Source organism: Tamandua tetradactyla, chromosome 3 (assembly GCF_023851605.1).
Source record: "Tamandua tetradactyla isolate mTamTet1 chromosome 3, mTamTet1.pri, whole genome shotgun sequence".
In the NCBI taxonomy this organism is placed as follows: domain Eukaryota; kingdom Metazoa; phylum Chordata; class Mammalia; order Pilosa; family Myrmecophagidae; genus Tamandua; species Tamandua tetradactyla.
The window spans coordinates 114567277-114582058 of NC_135329.1; positions in this window are offsets into that span (position 1 = coordinate 114567277).

The window sequence follows — 14782 nt, forward strand, 5'->3', positions numbered from 1 at the left end:
GGAATATTTGAAGCATCTATTTAATCCTGCCCAGAATAAAATTTTCTTTTATTGAGTGCTGTTTTCGAAAGACAAGTGCTATGCATTCTAGGGTTTTTCAATGTACTTTAAATAATGCCCACAGTATTAGGGACAAGTGTTTGACTATGTATTTGTAGCAAAAGAAGTTCTAATGTTTAGTAAGGAAAGAGTCTTCTACACGGTTTTGATGCTGCTATGTGTATTCTTTTTAAGTGTTTGTCTCAGTTCAGCTTACATTTTAAACCATTCTTGGTTACTCAGTACTTGGGGGATGCTAAGTATCTTGAGGGTGCCATCAGGGTTCCATATTGCTTGGAGTGCTTAAGGGATTCATCAGCACCTCTGCAGGTAGCCGGAAACGCTAGCTCACTGTGAAAACTGAATGACGTCATTGCCCAGGGTGGCTTGCCTTCTGAGCCACCGTGGCCTGCCCTCAAGTCAATAACTTTTGAGTGCTTATCTATTTTTCAGTGTGGACTGACACTACTTTAAATAGTTGTGTTATTCAGCGCGTGTTTACTGTGCCACACAGTCTTGATACAGCATATTGCATTCTACAATAATGTACCTCCCCATTCAGGATCAACAAATCCACATAAAAGGCCTGATAAATCACACAAGAAACTTGTAAATGCTCTCACAGTGGCTTCAGTATTATTTATAATAGTAGGCAGTACGACTTGAGGCCCTTCCAGGCCTTTGCTCTTCAAGGAAAAAAAACATTGGCGTGCATTGTGATCAACACTTCAAATACTAATTCATGTCATACAATCCTCAAAACTGTCTAACAAGATAGGCATTAACCCCATTTTATGGAAAAAGGAACTGGTGGCTTGGAAATATTAAGCACATTGCACCAGCTCACATGCTTTGTAAATGGTGTGGTCAGGAGGATCTAGGCCAGACCACTCTGATGTCAAAGCCTGTTCTTAATTATTGCACAGCTCTGTCTGTGTTACAGGTGTAGAGGCTTAACTCTCTCTCTCTTCAAATTCTCCTTTCTCGTTGGCTGCCTTTAATCTCACTTCTGATTGGCCCTGCAGATGACATCTCATTCTTCATCGGGCTTTCTTGAATTAATAGACTGATTTCTCACTTTGAAATGGCTCTGATTTATTTCCCTGCAGGAGACTCCTGAACCTTGGGTAAGATGCAACTTTTTCCCATGGGATATTTTTGCCTTGGTTTGATGAGGGACAGATTGATTTCTATAAAGTAATTTCCAAAAAGTGATTTAGTGAAGGAATATGTAACAAAATAATCAGTAAGTTAGTTTACTTTCTATCCAATTGGTTTTAAGCAAGTGCATAATTTTATTCTTAGCATTTTGTTTTAAAAATACTATTTCCTTCATTATTTAACATACTGTACTCTTTCTGATTCTGGATAGTTAATGTACACTGTGGTGTGCATAGCCAGGGACTTCGTCAGTGTTTCCGAGGATATTGGAAATGTAAGTACCACTGGACACATTCTCAGTGCACCGTTGAAATTTAGTGCTTCCAGAATATCCAAGTGTTTTCTCGAATTTCCCATTCCTCTTGCAATTAGGCAGTGCTGTCTGTCCAATTTTGCCAGTGACGTTTGAGGGGAAGTAATGAAGGTCTCTTCCAGGAAAAAAGCATTTATGAGCTGGTGTGTGACCATCTATCTCTCTCTTTCTTGGGTGTAATTACCTGAAAACTTATTGTTTCTGTTGACATAGTTGCAAGATTTAAGTAGCCTAGATCCCTGAGTTATCAACTGGAAGCTCTCAGACTCATAAACTTTTATGAATTGAGACTTTGGGTTGTGTTTGTTACTGTGGCATGGTCTAGCCTAACTTGACTAATACATGCGGCCTTTTGAGGAATCTCATTTTTTTTACATGGTATGGATTCAGGTAAATATAAAATACAGAGAAAAGATGTCACAGATTACTTAAGTAATCTAAGCAGACAAATAATTTTCAAAGAAATTATTATCAGTAACTGGTTCTGGTTCTATGTATAGAGAAATTTCTTCTTCCTAATATTTATAAGCAAGTGTTTTGTCACGCTGAACATTTTCCTGCAGTATTAGAAAAAATTGAGTCAAGACTGCCTCTGTTTAATATAAAGCTCTTCATTAAGAATGGAAAAAACAACAACAACTAATCTTATCATACCAGGTTGGTTAATGCTCTATCCAATCAAGGATCCATGTTTTTATATTGTGAAAAATAAATATTGGGAAGCAAGAGTGGAAATTTAAGAGTAAAATTGTTCAGTACATGAATATTGTCTATAAATAAAATTGAATTTACAGAAAAAATGGCCCATGAAAATTTCACAATCCAGTTATTTCACTTAACATAATGACAAAATCTTATCAAGAACCCAACAATAAAATCAACTGCTTAGCAATTGTCCAATAATTGGTTGAATAACTTGCATGACTACTATGTCCAGCAGGCTATTTGCACCCTGGAACGCCTGTGACTCCATCCATACTCTCCACTGACTTCTCTGACCAAAATATTTGGGTTGGGGAGCATGGAGGCACAGATGTGAATTTAAGTTTTGATTTCATGCTCTGTATGATTTGATTTAGAGTTTGTGGTTGATAAATGGATGGCATTTAAAATGTATATGGGATACTTTTTTATTATGTTATTTGATGAAGTTTTTGTTTTAATTAGAAAGACCAACAATATTTCACATTACTCTATATTTATATATTCCTTTGCCTAGAGCATTAGTTGCTGTTTTGTTAGTGATGACGTGATAAATGAGTAGGATGATTGCAAGAGTATAGAGTACACCAGAATGACAATTGGGCTGGGAGTCAGGAGTGGTTTACTGCTGGCTTTGTTACTGAGGCATCTGTCACCGAAGTGACCCTGGCCAGGTCACATAACTACTCTGAGCTTTATTTTCCTTCTCTGTGAAGTGAAGCTATGAATACCCTTCAAACTTAGATACATAGGGTTGTTGTAGGATCAGATGAACTAAAGCATGTAAAAATGACAAAACAAATGTTAGGTTTACATTGTTTTAAACTCATGGAAAGATATGTAAACAAATAATCATTATTTGGCTAAGCTCATGTTCTTGGTTCTTTGTTTTCTAGCTTGGAACATTAAATTTATTCTCTGGTCTCCCCTGGGAGAAATTTCCTGACCTTTCACCCCTTCCCAAATTCTTGGCCAAATGCTTCTTATCTGTGCTCCAGAGAACTTTCTGCATAATTGCATTATAGCACTTACCACATTACATTGACAGGATGTGTCTCCGCTTGTCTCTTCTACTAGACGCTGAACTCCTTGAGAGCAGTGGCGATGCAATTTTTATTTTTTATCTCCTGTTCCCAGCGTAATGCTTGGCACATTGTAGATGTTCCTAAATGTTTACCAAACTGATCATAAAGCTTGGAGACATTATGATGACTACTATATTTTTGAACAAATATTCCCATGTAGAAATATTATTCCACATGGCTGGTTGACAATTTACAAATAAATATGACTTTGCAATTTCTAATTGGAAACCTTTTAATTTCTTAATTAGCTTCATACGATTTATGTTACATCTAGTGGAAAGCAATGAGAGTAATTATTTTTTTCTGTTTCTAATATCAGTATGTATATTTTTTACCAAACATGAAAATTCTTTGCAACTTTTCCCTTTTTAAGTTGTACTGAGCAGTTTAAGGAATGGCAACCTGCCAAATGGTGATCCATTTTCTGAAAAACATCGTTTGAGACCATGCCAACCAGGCACACTGAGCTTATCTACTGCATCTTAGTACAGTCACATAATTCGTGCAAAATTATGTTTGACATTAAATTATAAACCCTTAGTGTAATAATAAAAAAATAAATAACCCTAAAAGCAAATTAAAAATATGTTTTCACTGGAGCAGGTTATTAGCCCACTGGAAACTTGATCTGAAGTAGTCAATCCATGGGCATGCTTCCATTTCTGGAGGGGTTTGAAGTTTCTCTCTGTGCAGAGAAAAATCCCTAATTCATGAAAGGAAAATTAGCTAATAAAATAATTTTTTCCTCCTGAACTGCTCTGTTGATGAAAACATGTCCTCTGCAATCATAGAAATGAGTGACTTTTCAAATAAAGTAGTTTGTGTTGCCATCAGCAAAGGATGGTAAGGCCACTGCTGCTCTTTGCCAAAGGAAAAAGTGGCCAGCTGTGTCCGGCTTCTTTTTTCTACTGCAATATTCATATAAACAGTTTCTTCCTGGGACTGGAGTGGTCCGTATGAGAGCCTATCAAAGGGAATAGGAGTTTCTTCTGGGTTTGTGCATCTGAAGCCTTGCTCGTTAGTAACAAATCCTTAAAATGATGAAAAAAAATCTACTTGGTTACACCTTGTATTTCAACTTCTGCAACTATTCTTAGGGCTCAAGGGTTTTTCTCAGTTGTCAACAGACCGCAAATTATAGATTTAGACTTTAACAGTGTCTAAATGGTTATACATAGGTTCTGAAAAGCAAATCCAGGAATATATGTCCTGGTTCAAGCACATTAATTCACTGTAGTTTCGGCCACCTTTAAATGAGATTAAATTGTACTACGTTCCTCAGGTAACAAACTACCACCACACAGTAACAACAACATTCATACACAAATTATTTATGTGTGAGGTTTTCATATAAGTATAATGCTTATCCTTGTTTATTTATAATAAAAAATTAGTCTGGCCTTGTAGTCAAAGAATATTTTAGCATCATGTGTGAAAAAAGTATATTTTTGAATAAAAACATCAGAAAGGGATATATGTTCTATAATGCAGTGAGAAATAAAGCTCACGAATCAGAAAGATTGCATCTGTGGGGAAGATATAACAGTACATTTTACCCAAGATAACATTTGAAAATGATTTCCAGGTAACTGTCAAAATTGCAATATGTTCTGCTGCCAAATTCATTTTAGCATTAGGAATTAATTTTCCAACATGATTTTGGAAGTAAGAGGTGGATTAATTATTGGAGGCATTATGATATTATTGGAAGTCTGAAGTTAGGCAGTGATTCAGATGAACACGGAATCAGTAATATAATTTGACTTAGTTCCTTTATCTTTCAAGGCCTTTTTTACATGACAGCACAATGCACATACAGCTCCAAGGGATACCTTTGGCACTTCTACAGTTTTAATTTCTTCCCGCACTCTTGTTGTGGATTCTTGGAACCCAAAGTAAAGAGGGGAATAGAGCAGAGCTTGGTGGTGTCTGCCTGCTGTCCTCAAGCAAGCTGGAAGGTCCCTTGTTAGTTCAGGGAGTTTTTTTTTTTTTTTTTTTTCAAAAGTTCTCTGGAGACAGCAATTGTTCTTAGCTAGGAGTGCCAACCTTTGCTATGAATTTCAATGTGATTCATGCCCACTGGAGCCAGGGGGATGGATCTTGCAGTTTCATCAAAGGCTTATGGTGTGTAGCAGCATCAAACCAGGAACAGATGACAGAATCAGGTGCTTTAAAACTTTAAGACAAGTTTGGAATGTTGAGAAGTAGCATGTTTGTCCTTGATATCAGGGATCCAAAAGGCTGATTCAGCAGCAAGCCCCAGGTCTACAGAAAGGAATGAAATGACAGCAACTTGAAAAGCAGCATAAGCTATCTCTGCTTGAAGCGACTTTTCATCAGTGACTCCTTCAGTTTTTTGGTATGCATTGTGTTTGTCACATTTTGCATTAAAGTTTATCTGATAACATTTTAGAGGTTCACATTCTGTCAGAAGTTCCTTCTTCTGCTGCTTCTGCTTCTCCTCCTCCTTCTTCCTCTTAGTTTTTCTTTCTGTTCTAATGGGTGTAAAAGGAACTTCAGCTGGTTAAGAAAAAGTAGTAACACAAACAGAAGATGGTTTTCTAGGATAACCAGCTTACTCAGCTTCAAGTCTACTTGGTCAAGGGCTCATTGGTTATGAGTTAGCTACACTTATATTTTGGCCTTTGAATTCCAGATTGAACATCTCTTCTCTGGCTGAATTTTATTACCATGCAGTAAAATAAAATCCAAGATACTTAAACTCTTTTTAATGAGGACTAACAAATATTTTTAAATAGTTATTTTAAATAGCTCTTACTCTCTCATCTTCATATTTTAATGATTTTTTTTGGGAAAAAAGGGAACATTTAGACCAAGTCTGTGTAACACTAATATAATGATGTGCGATGATATGGACATAAAAATTTCAGATAAGCAGTCATTTTGTTTGCCTGAATATGAAATGAAATAACTAGGGTTTTCTTGTCTTTCTTTTTTTTTCCATTGAAATAGATCAGATTAAGTAGGTGTTGCCTCAGAGTTAAGGCAGCTACAGCTGATTTATAAAAGAAAGTAAGATAATTTAAACACCATTTCTATTAATTGTCTTTTATTTCCTTTACCTTGATCAGGTAGTTTACTTAAATTTGGATTTGGATAACAATATTCTCCTAAAGAAAGCAAGAAACAATCCCCAAATTGACAATTCTAGCATTTGTTTTACACTTTTTTTATTGTATAATATAACATATATACAAAGCAAAGAAATAAAGCAATAGTTTTCAAAGCACTCTTCAAAAAGTGATTACAAAATAGATCCCAGAGTTTGTCATGGGCTACCATATGATCCTCTCAGATTTTTCCTTCTAGGTGCTTCAGAATATAGTAGGCTAGCAGGCTTAAATACTTTTTTATCATCACAATTGTCTTTTTTTTCCTTCTTTTTTTTTTTTTTGTGTGTGAATGATAACTTATACACAAAAAAGCTATAAATTTCCAAGCACAGCACTATAATTAGTTGTAGAACATGTTTCAGACTTTGACAAGGGTTACAACTTCAAAATTTTAGATTTCACTTCTAGCTGCTCTAAAATACTGGAGACTAAAAGAGATATCAATTTAATGATTTAGCATTCATATTCATTTGTTAAATCCTACCTTTTATGTATAATTCCACCATCACTTTTGATCTCTCCATACCTCTCATTGGGTTTGTTTGGGCTATGGCAATTCTAAATTTTTGATATTGGAAGGATCTGTCACTAATATGGGGTAGGGAGATGAAACTATCTGATGTTCTAGAGAGGCTGGGCTAGGTTTCAGGACTTATCTGGACCAGGGACCCATCTGGTGGTTGTAGGTTTCTGGCAAGTTACTCTAGTGCCTTGAACCCTTGTGGAATCTTATAAATGGCCCTAGGTATTCTTTAGGATTGGCTGGAATGGTCCTGGTTGGGGGTTGGCAGGTCATGATTGCAAAGAGCAACCTCCAGAGTAGCCTCTAGCATTTTTTTTTTGAAGATTCATTTTTTTACTTGGGAATTGATATTTTTCACTGTAAGACTAAGTTTGCAATTCTAGAATTCTAGGTCCTCTCTTTGCTGATACACTAACTACATTATTTAATATATGTACAGAGAAAAGTATATGCTCATTTAAAGAATTCTGTAAGCAGCAAATTAGTTGTTTGTTTTTTCTTACTATCACATTGGCCATTTGTCTATTTGGTTATTTTCCTCATAGGCTCCTCTCAACTATAAACGTAAATAGAGCAACTAGGGCAATATGATGGCTAAATCAAGTACAATTACTTTAATTATTTTAACTGAGTTATTGAATCAAGATAATTTTTTTTTAATGATACTCTCTTGAAATTTTCAATGGAACATGATATGGACTCTTCTTTAGGCTTTCTGCGTGTATTATTTGAAGTTGCATTAATTTTGTATCAGATAAAGAAAATGATACATATCTTTATAAACCAATGCATACAGCAGAGCACACCGGCTATGGCTCTGCTAGCATATGGAATTCATCATTAGCAGTAGCGGCAGCAGCCACCTCTTTAGATGACTGGTGGAAAATAGAGCTCCGACTCAAATCTGTCTGCTCACCATAGCTTTTTCCAGTTAAATTGGTACCACAATCTGTATGGTTTCATCACTCCATTGGCAGTTTAATATAAACATCTGTTTCCAGTCTTTTATATCCTTTCTGAGATTTAGTCAGTCCCTCTGAGTTATCTGTCCTTTTCTCCTTCTTCATTTATTTCCCTTGACTTCTAAATGATGTTATATTTTCTGATACTTCCTTGATCTTTTGCTTAGATGTGTGCATCATTAAATATATTTAATTATCTTTTTTTTCTCTTCTGGAGCCTGAACTGTTTGTTTATAAGTCTGTTCCATTCCTATGCGTTATTAAACTCTTTGCCCTCACGGTTCAATCTTCCTTAGAAATAAAGTAAAACGACTCCAGGTTTCCACTGTGGAGGTGATTATTTCATTGTGATTGGCATCAAGATCAAACTGTGAAGAATTTCATTCAAGTGAAATGATTTTGGCAGCTCTCCACCCACATTTTGCATTTAACACTGTAAACTATAAGGATTTTAAGGTCTTGGTGCTCAGAATTCATATCATTCCACTTTCTGTTTTATGAAAGCTATCACGTTGGAAATGAAGGGCAGTTTCTGTGAGGCAATAATCTTTTGTAGAAACAGAGACCCTGAACCAAAGACTTTCGGGTCTATGAATTCAACTTTTGGTTAAATGTCATGAAATGTCCAGCCCAGCGGTCATTATGTTAAACAAAAAGCTACGATTTTCTTATTCCTTTTTATCTGTGGAGCTGTTCATAAAGATGGATGCTGTGTGAGTCGCTAACTACAGGGAAATGGTTGAATTCTGTAAACAATTGGCAAGCAGAACTTTGTTCTTATTGTCCCATTAAGCTTAATATGAGGTGTTAAATTTAATGAAATGTGGTGAGTAGAGTGTTATCTTCCTATTGGTTACTGTAACAGTCATTAACAAGTAGGATGCGACTAGTACTGAAAATAGAATACTGTATCCATGACAACATAGAGCTTTTCCATTTTCAGCAAATGGGACAGCAATTACTTAATATTTTCTTGATTTATTAATTTATTTATAAGTGAGAGAGTAGGAAAAAGACTCTTGAACTGGGCAGTTAATAATCCAAATTAGGTTAAAATTTTTAGCTACTTCATTTCTACAATTATTCATCCATTCATTTGATCCAGAAACATGTATTGAGAGTCCACTGTATGGCAGACGCTAAGCCTACAGAGATGAGTGGCCTTCATCATCATCATCATCTTTTTCATCATCAGAGATGAGCGAAGGAACGTACTTCCTATTCACCCAACTCCTGCTCATGGCCTAATTAATGTGGTGGTTCTCAAAGTGGGGTACTCAGGTCAGCAACATTGATGTCACTAGGAACTGGTCAGAAATGTGAACTCTGGTCAGAAATGGAAACTCTGGGGTGGATTCTAGGGTTTTAACAAACTCCCTAAATTTTGAGAACCAGCAGTGGAATGGAGAAATTAAAACCTTTTCAAATAGTCAAATCTTTATTTATATCCAAAATGATTTCAAAAATAAGAAGATACATTCACTTAAGAAAGTTTTAATAACAGAGAGCTACAGAGGGTCCAAAAATATTTACCCTTTAAGTTTATGGCCAAGAAGTACAGGTCATAGACTAACTTCAAATGATTCATTGAATATTCCTAAAGAAAATCGTCCAAACTCCATGGTTCTTGCTATGCTTATGATTCTTCACTGAGCCCATTTTTTTCATGACTATTAAAGGCTCATCTTGCAGAAGAGATTTGTGTATTCTAAGAGCCTTGAAGGAAGAATAAATCTCTTAGTTATTTTCACATCACGAGTCCACCACGTTATGAGGCAGATAAATGTTCAATAAATGTCCAGCCCAATAATGGAATGAAATCTTGAAAAAATTACTTGAACTTTCCAAGTATTCTTTCTTTATCAGATGAGGGTGGAAGCAGAAGTTGGGAGGTATGATGTTCTCTCAGATCTCTTCAACTTAAATATATTGTGATTCTATTTTTAGAAGTCTGTATAGTAACATAAGCTCTCTTTCTCTGTAATTGATTTTACACCATGTATTTATTTATTCTCTCCTTATTAAACCTTGATTCTTAGTGAAATTATATCTCAGTTTTTCAGTGCAATTCATAGCCTTGGATCTTTGCCTGCTCAGAGCTGCATACATGTTCTTCTAAACCATCCCTATGTACCCGGAACTGCCTTTAAAACACCACGAGACACCTCACCCTTGTACTCTTAGGAGCCCATCTGTTCTGCTAAGCATCCCAATGAAAATAGCCACTAACCACTTTATGCTGTTGTACAGTTATTTTTTCTCTTTCATTCGATTGATCTTGAGTGTATTAAGATGAGCACTTCTGATTCTTCTTTGCTTTTAAATTATAACTGGCAGCCTGCTTTAAAAACACATAAAATTATATTCCATGCAGATTCATCCAACATATTAGGTAGAAAGATTTATAACTACATGACATCAATTTTTGAGGAATGAGTTGCATTGTAGGTGAGATAGATTAACCCACTGGTTTGTATAACGTCAAGGTATCCACGTTATCAGCTGTGGCTCTATGGTATCAGCTAACTTCATTATAAACTATCATTGACAACTTTACATTAATTGGCCATTTCAGACTACACTGATGTTACAGGTTACATGGTGAAGGCAGAGTTGGTAGAGTGCAAATATTGGTCAAGCAAGTTGATGTTCCAATTCCATCACCACTATTCATTTGCTGTATGATCCTGAACAGATGGAACAACTTCTCTGAATTGCTTTTCTCAAATTTGAAAGTAGGACAATAATCTTCATGTTTTCAGATTGCTATGAAAATTAAATGAAATAGTGAATATTTGGAAGAAGTACAGCAATCTAACCCTTTACCAAGGGAGAGAAAACAAATTTGTGTGCTAGTTTGAAATGATGAATGTACCCTAGAAAAGCCATGTTTTCATACTAATCCCATTTTATAAAGGCAGCCATTTCTTCTAATCCCTATTCAGTATTGTGTGTCTGAAGCTGTAATTAGATCATCTCCCCGGAGGTATGATTTAATCAAGAGGGATTGTTAAAATGGATTAAGTGGAGGCATGTCTCCACCCATTTGGGCGGGTCCTGATTAGTTTCTGGAGCCCTATAAAAGAGGAAACATTTTGGAGAATGAGAGATTCAGAGAGAACAGAGAAGAATGACATAGCCAAGAGAAGCAGAGAGTCTACCAGCCAGTGACCTTTGGAGATGAAGAAGGAAAATGCCTTCCAGGGAGCTTCAAGAAACAGGAAACCAGGAGAGAAAACTAGCAGATGATGTTACCCATGTGACTTTCTAGCCCAGAGAGAAACCCTGATTGTGTTCGCCATGTGTCTTCTCACTTGAGAGAGAAATCCTGAACTTCATCGGCCTACTTGAACCAAGGTATCTTTACCTGAATGCCTTAGATTGGACATTTCTATAGACTTGCTTTAATTGGGATGTTTTCTCAGCCTTAGACCTATAAACAAGCAACTTATTAAATTCCCCTTTTTAAAAGCCATTCTGTTTCTGGTACATTGCATTCTGGCAGCTAGCAAACTACAACAATTTGCCTCCTGATTTTTCTGTGCGAATCTATCCCCAAGACCCTTGACTGATGTTTGCACTGAAAAATGGACTTATTTTCACCCTAACTTGCCATTCCTATAATCTATTACTTGATGAATGGCCCTGCTGCTCAAATATTGTCCCAAGCCTGAAACTTTCCTCTATTTTGCCGCACACATCCAAACATAAACTAAAAGCATATTACTTTTGCCTCTCAAATTCATCCCTTTTGCTAGTGCCTTACTTAACACTCGGATTCCTTGCTTGGATCACAGCCATAGTCTTTAAATCCATCTCCCAGTTCTCAAACTAGGCTGGTGCAATTCATATTCCTTACACTGCTACAGGGGGGATGTTTTAAAATAAAAATATAAACATGCTACCCTCTTGTTTCAAGTCATTCAATGTTTCCCTGTAGACTTTTGGATAAAATTAAAACTTTTAGCATGGCATACAGACCTCTCTTTGGTTTAAAGAGTATCTACTCTTCTCCTCTCATCACCACTGCATATTTCTCTATATCCTCCTGAATAAATTAGTTTGGCTTCTTCCAAAAGCAGAGTCTGCAGCAATGATTTGGTCGCAGAGAATTTATCTGGGTGGCTCTATAAGGACACAAGAATGAGAGAACAGGAATAGAGATATAGGGTATGTGTGTGTCAGTGTGTAATACTGAAACCCACGATAGACATTAGGGCTTCATTCTTTGAAATTTCTGAGACGTTGTGCTGATTTGAAGCTGTTTTGTACCCCAGAAAATGCCATGTTCTTTTAACCCATTCCTGTGGGGGCAGACCCATTATGGATAAGAGTTTCTGATTAGATTGTTTCAATTGAGATGTGACCCACCCAATTCAAGGTGGTCTTAATCCTTTACTAGAGTACTTTAAGAGGATAAGAGGCAGAAAAAGCCAAGAGATCTCAGAGAGAAACACCACGAGAAGTTTGTTGAGAGATTAAAGAAAAAGCCCCTGGAGTTGCTGAGAGAGAAAAGCCCCAGAGATGCTAAGAGGGGATCTAAAGAAGCCCAGAAAGGAAGCCACTGGAACCAGAGTCTGAAAGCATGCAATCTGTGAGTGAAAGGCTAGCAGATGCCAGCCATGTACCTTGCTATCTGACAGAGGAATCTTGGATGCCAGCAGCCTTTCTTTAGAGAGGGTATTGTCCAGTTGATGTCTTTACTTGGGACATTCTCATGGCCTTAGAAATGTAAATTTGTAAACTAGTAAGTACCCATTGTAAAAGTCAACCCATTTCTGCTATTTTGCATACCAGTTACTTTAGCAAACTGAAACAGATGCCTATGAATGTTTTCAGAATTGTCAGAAGTTCAGGAGGCTGAGGTGCTCATCACATCTCCTGTTCTCCACTGATTAATAGATGTTTTTGGGAATAACACCCTAATGTGTCCAGGCTGCATTTGTGCAAGGGCTAAATGGACTTCCAGAATGTCAGAGAAGTTCCTGAGGTGGGAAATGCTTGAACAAGATGTTGAGTCTGAGCCCACACAGAACTGTGTGTAGCAGCTGCAGTTAAAATCACAGATGGACCTAGAGGATGTGATACTGGACATGAAGAGATGGCTACACTGTTTCATGCCTCTGTGCCTTCACATGAATTTTTCTTATACCCCTAAAATGTCATTGTTGTAGTTTGCTAGCTGCCAGAATGCAATATACCAGAAACAGAATGGCTTTTAACAAGGGGAATTTAATGAGTTGCTAGTTTACAGTTCTAAGGCCAAGAAAATATCCCAATTAAAACAAGTCTATAGAAATGTCCAATTTAAGGCATCCAGGGAAAGATACCTTGGTTCAAGGCTGATGATGTTCAATGTTTCTCTCTCATCTGGAAGGGCACATGGCAACCATGGTGTCATCTACTAGCTTCTCCTGGCTTCCTGTTTCATGAAGCTCCCTGGGAGGTCTTCCTTCTTCATCTCCAAAGGTCGCTGGCTGGTGGACTCTGCTTCGTGGTGTGGCTGCATTCTCTGCTCACTCTGAATCTCCCATTCTCCAAAATATTTCCTCTTTTATAGGACTCCAATAAACCAATCAAGACCCACCCAAATGGGTGGAGACATGTTGTCCCTTAATCCAGTTTAACAATCACTCTTGACTAAATCACATCATCCACGGAGATGATCTGATTACAGTTTCAAACATATAGTATTGAATAGAGATTATTCTACCTTTATGAAATGATATTTTGGTTAAAACATGGCTTTTCTAGGGGGCATACTTCCTTTCAAACCAGCAGAGTCATTATTGCCTCATCCTCTCCTAATTCATACTGTTAATTCATTCTCATCCTTCAAGTTTCAGTTTTGGGCTTTACTCAGCCAGGAATTCTTCCCTGATCATAAGGCTTTCTTCTCTTCTTTCATTTCACAGCACTCAGGGTGGTGCTTCACCACACCACCTGTATTTGTTATCTAGGTATGACATAAAAAAGTACTGTAACCAGGATGGCTAAAAACAATGGAAATCTATTGTCTCCTAGTTTGGAGGCTGGAAGTCTGTAATCAAGGTTTTGGTAGGAACATGCTGCCTTCTTAGCCTTGAGGGGAGGAGGCTTCCTTGTCTCTTCCAGCTATAGTTGTTGCAGACATTTCTTGGCTTGCTGTAGCATAAGTCCAATCTCTTCCTCCATCTTTGCTTGTCCAACTTCCTCTGTATCTATATCTCGTGTCTGTGTCCAAATTTCCCTCTTATAAGGTCAGCAGTCATTGGCTTAGGACCCACCCTATGACCTCAAAATAACCATTTTCATTTACAAAGACCCTATACTCAAATAAGGTCACATTAATTGATACTGGGGCTAGGACTTCAATGTACCCTGTTTGGGGTCACAATATAACCCACAATGCCACCTAGGGCAAGAGATGACTCTTACTGCTTTTGTATCTGCTTTTCTGTCCCTAAAATACAAAGCAGCTTGATCAGCGGTATGTATCCTGTTCGTCTTTGCTTCTATTTATTGTACAATGGCTCAGTATTTTACCGTTTGAATCAATGATTGTTGAACAACTGAAAGCATGAATGAATAGACAAAAATGAACCCTCCAATTTAACTTTTTTTAATCAGATTTCTAATCATGTCATCTCTGTCATGAAAAATCTTCATTCACTCTACCCTGCTGACACATAATGGTTAAATTCTTTAACTTGGCTTCCCAAAATGTCCGTAATCCCAAATTGCTTCTGTAACCTGATTGTTTGTTATCCCCATTTACAAATCTTTCATTCCACCCAGAAGGGCCACTTGGTATTCTTCATACAAGCTTTTCATACATCTATTCTCATGGCTTTGGCCACACTGCTCTGTTAGTATTGTCTTCT